Consider the following 5,000-nt stretch of genomic DNA (forward strand, 5'->3'; position numbering starts at 1 on the left):
AGGTACCTCACACATTCAACATATCTCACACACTTCTCATTCACACGTACATTTGGGCACCTACTTTTGGCCAAAGAACCTTTCATCAACATACACACCGTTTTACTATCAGACACACTCACACCTACTTTCGCTCCCCATTCACTCACGATCCTCATCCATTCGGTTCCCTTTCGCTCCAGATCCATCCGATTACGCCCTTCCACAATCAGCAACAGGTCATCCGCATACGCTACACATTTGCTCCCACATTCACTCAGTGTCCACAGGAGTTCGTCCATCATTAGGTTCCATATAAATGGACCACAGATGGACCCCTGTGGACACCCACGCTCAACCTTTTTCCATACAATCCCATTCGCTCCTTCCATACACACCATGCGATCCTTAAAGTAACTCATCCATAACCCGATCTCATTGCATCCAACCACATTCAATCTCTCAATCACACGCTTCCACTCTAAATTGTCAAACGCACCCTGAAAGTCAACAAACACACCCAGCACATACTTACACTCACTCATTTCCACATATTCTTTGACTTTCAGCCACGCACTCTCGGTGGACCGACCCCGTGTGAACCCATGCTGGGCATCATTCATACACACATTCATACTACACATAAGACGATTTACCATCATTCGCTCCAACACTTTGCCCAGCACGGGCAACAAACATATCGCTCTATAAGATCTGGGGTCGGTTCGCACCTTATCGGGGGACTTCAGCAACACAATCACTCTCGCCTTTTTCCATTCACTCGGGAAAGAGTTTGTTCTCAGACATTCACCATACAATCTCATCAACCACTCTGGAATCGCACACCACACACGCTTTGCAATCTCACCACTCATACCATCGAGGCCAGGTGCTTTCCGCATTTTCACCCTTTTCATCGCATCCTCAATCTCTCCTCTTTCAAACCCACTATCACACACACGCTCATCAATCACACTATTTACACTTACATCGCCCATACTTGAGGCCGGGAAATGTGTGTCCAGTAAAGCACACGCACTCTCTTCCCACGTATTCGTCATCCTTCCATTCACATTCAACGTACTCAGCCGCTCATTACCTTTCATACCTCTGCATATTTTATACACAGCACCCCAAGGGTCCAAGTTGCTCCATTTGCTCACGAATTGTTGCCAATTCTTCTCTTTCATACGACTAATCTCTCTCTTATACTCTCGCATGCATTCCTTATATTCAACCTCTATCACACTCACATTCTCTCTTCTTTTCCTAGCTCTCTGAAATTTCTTTCTTGTTTTCCTTACACGCTTCTTCATTCGCTCTAATCCTTTCGTCCACCACACAGGTTTTCTCACATTCACTCTCTTAATTTCTTTCAGTCTCCTTTCATTCGCAACTTGGACCCAAGACATCACACATTCAAGCAATTCATCAACATTCGCATCATCTTTTACATTCACACCATTCACAGCGGCATACTCACTCAATTCACTCACATAACCATCCCAATCAACCCCTTTACTGGACCACCTACGCCCGGCCATAAAAACATTCTCGCACACACTTTCACCAATCACTCTGACATTTATCACGTTATGATCACTCACGCCCCATTCGCTCTTAACTTCCCATTCAAACTCGCACCTGGCCCACGCATCATTCACCAGAGTGACATCAATGTCACTCTGCCCATGCACACCCGCAAACGTAAACCACTCACTCGGCTCATTCAACACACGCATTCCAGATCCAATTACCCAGTCCTCAATCATCTCACCACGCAGCACATTCTCTCTAGAATGCAGGTCGCCCTTGCTGAACCACAAGGGCGACACTGCATTCGCATCCATACCCACTAACAACCTCTTTCCCATCACACGCACTCTCACACGTTCCAGATACTCCAGGTACGGACCAATTTCTTGGCCGTACCTGCAATAAACGGAAACCACATACACTTCACCAAAGTCCCCCTTTATCCACACACACACCCCATGCTCGTCAGTCAGCTCACTGACACACAGGGACTCCAATCGTACATCATTCACAACAATAGCGGCCTTCTTCTGGCCCGCTTCCGAAACATACACATTCATACCTAAGGGTAATCCCTTCACACATCCATCAACGGCAACATACGGCTCCTGCAGTATGGCCACATTCACTCGTTTCTCATTCATCAACACACCCAAATCACACATAACAGCATACGCTCTCTGACAATTACACTGGATCGCATTTAGCACACATACAGACATTAATCAACACTTATACGCGCACGTTCTCGCTCAGCCATTCTAACATATTCCGGGCACTCAAACGACGTAACCGGATGGTCACTCTTTCTCCCCTTTATTTTGCAGTTTCTGCAACACTCACTCATTTTACACGCATTCCTTAAGTGTCCAAACTCTCCACACTTCTGACACACACTCTCTTTCTCACGACACTCTTTGGCCATGTGCCCAAATGCACAACACTTGTGGCACCTCAGCACATTCACAAACTCTTTCAACTTGCACGCACGCCATCCCACATACACGCGTCCCGCACTCATCAATTTACTCCACATTCTTACACTTAGCTCTAACACAACATTTCCCACGCTCGCATCCTTTTTGTTGGTCCTATTGACCACACGCACACGCTCTTTAAACTCACTCTCACTAACACATTCACTCAGGTTCTTACTATATAACTCATTCATTAGCACATCATTCGTCATTTCACACGGCACATCAAACACAATAACTTTCGCTCCTATCTTTTTCGGCTCATTCACACTCATACCAATTTCTTCGAACCTCTTACACTCTCTCATTTTCTTCATCTCATTCGCGCTGACCGTTTCGACGGCGATTCCTCCGCTTCGCGTCTTTCGAACGGCTTTTACACGCACATTCAAACATCCACTCACTTCTTTCAACACGCGCTCCTTCACTTGCTCGCTAGTCATTTTTACACTATCATCCTTGGGTTTGATCACAACAGCAAACCGCTTCTCATTCGCACCCAACATCGGCTCATTCATCCTTACAGTCCTTGCATTCGTACTTACATTCACACCCGCGACACTCGCATAAGATTTCTCATTCACACTCTGGACGGGCCGACATACATTGACAGACTCACGCTTCACACATTCATCCAATCTACCTTTTAATCTTTCATTCTCACACATAAGCTTAACTAAACACTGTTCATACTCACTCATACATCCTAAAACAACCTCACTCACATTCTTACTGACACGGTTGGTATCACTCAGAACACACTTACGCACACGATCACCAATAGCACGCATCACACTCATAACATCACACTCCACATCACAATCACGCACAGTTATAGCACTCGCACACAGATCCGCTCCAACATTCAACTCACCACGCACACTCTCATCCTCACTCATATCACATTCACTCATTACATTCTCATCGGTCCGCGGGCGCTTTGATCCCGCACTACTGTCCCTGCTGTTTCTGCGTCTGCGCACGCTGACGCTCCTACTGCGCGAGGTACTAGCCGTCGCCTCGTCGGCGCGACTAGTCCTCGCCTCCTCCACCTTTTCCTCCTTCTTCTCCTCCCTCTCCTCCTTCTTCCCCACCTTCCTCTCTGTCTTCTTCCCCTTTTCCCCCCCAATAATTGATTTTAGAGAATACTTTTTGTCCATAGTAAATCCCACGAGAAGGGTCGATATAACTTCGCCCCGTGGGGTGACGCCCATTCCCACGGGGAGGGCTACTACACACGGGATTCGCCTGGTGTCCCGCGGGGGGCCGCTAGAGACCGGTGCACCCACCAGCCACGTATCCACAGTGTTAGTGCAAGGCGGATACGCGCCCTTCGCCGCGCGCCATAGCTTGAGCAAGGGATTTATTATAGAGGTTTATCTCCTCGCGGCCCAGCCGGTTAAGGCAAGACCCCCGGCCGGTCTGTCGCGCGTACCACCGGGACAGAGGGTTATTAGGCCCCCTGGCCCGGTGGGTCGTTGCTAACGACAGCCGGTTACGGTATTCTAGTGCTCGGGAACCCCGGGAGCGCAAAATCCCGAACCGCCATCTACCGGCGGCCCCTGGGGGGAGTAGATAGGGACAGAGGGAATCTCGTTAATCCATTCATGCGCGTCACTAATTAGATGACGAGGCATTTGGCTACCTTAAGAGAGTCATAGTTACTCCCGCCGTTTACCCGCGCTTTTTTGAATTTCTTCACGTTGACATTCAGAGCACTGGGCAGAAATCACATTGCGTCAACACCCGCGGGGGCCATCGCAATGCTTTGTTTTAATTAGACAGTCGGATTCCCCTAGTCCGTGCCAGTTCTGAGCTGAGCGTTGAATGGCGGCCGAAGAGGACGAACGCTACGCGAAAGCCTCGCAGCAAGGAAGATCCGCGGGAGGCCAAGGCTCGGGACCGAGCTCGGATCCCTGCACGTTGCCGTACATGTTCACCTCGCCCAGGCCCGGCACGTCAGCCAGACCCGCTTCCCGACCAAGCCCGACACGCCCCGCTCCTCAGAGCCAATCCTTATTCCGAAGTTACGGATCCAATTTGCCGACTTCCCTTACCTACATTAATCTATCGACTAGAGGCTCTTTACCTTGGAGACCTGCTGCGGATATGGGTACGAACCGGCGCGACACCTCCACGTGGCCCTCTCCTGGATTTTCAAGGTCCGAGGGGAAGATCCGGACACCGCCGCAACTGCGGTGCTCTTCGCGTTCCAAACCCTATCTCCCTGCTAGAGGTTTCCAGGGAACTCGAACGCTTATACAGAAAAGAAAACTCTCCCCGGATCTCCCGACGGCGTCTCCAGGTCATTTTGGGTTACCCCGACGAACACTCTTACGAGGGCCCGAATGGTATGCGGTTCCGCTGCCGGGTTCCGGAATAGAAACCGGATTCCCTTTCGCCCGATGGGTGTGTACTTTTTGTCTCTCTCTCTCGTATTGATCGTGTATAAAATAAAAAAACACCTCATCTACATAGGATTTCTCTTAGGGCTTAGGATCGACTGAC

The 5,000-nt window shown here is 49.3% G+C and overlaps 1 pseudogene; it reads right to left on the reverse strand.

Annotated features, from left to right (window-relative positions):
- Positions 1–4,023: 4,023 nt before the first annotated feature.
- The window catches only part of LOC143175909 (large subunit ribosomal RNA), a 2,870-nt pseudogene continuing 1,893 nt past the window's right edge, over positions 4,024–5,000 (reverse strand).

This window comes from Nomia melanderi, unplaced genomic scaffold (assembly GCF_051020985.1).
Source record: "Nomia melanderi isolate GNS246 unplaced genomic scaffold, iyNomMela1 scaffold0246, whole genome shotgun sequence".
Lineage (NCBI taxonomy): Eukaryota > Metazoa > Arthropoda > Insecta > Hymenoptera > Halictidae > Nomia > Nomia melanderi.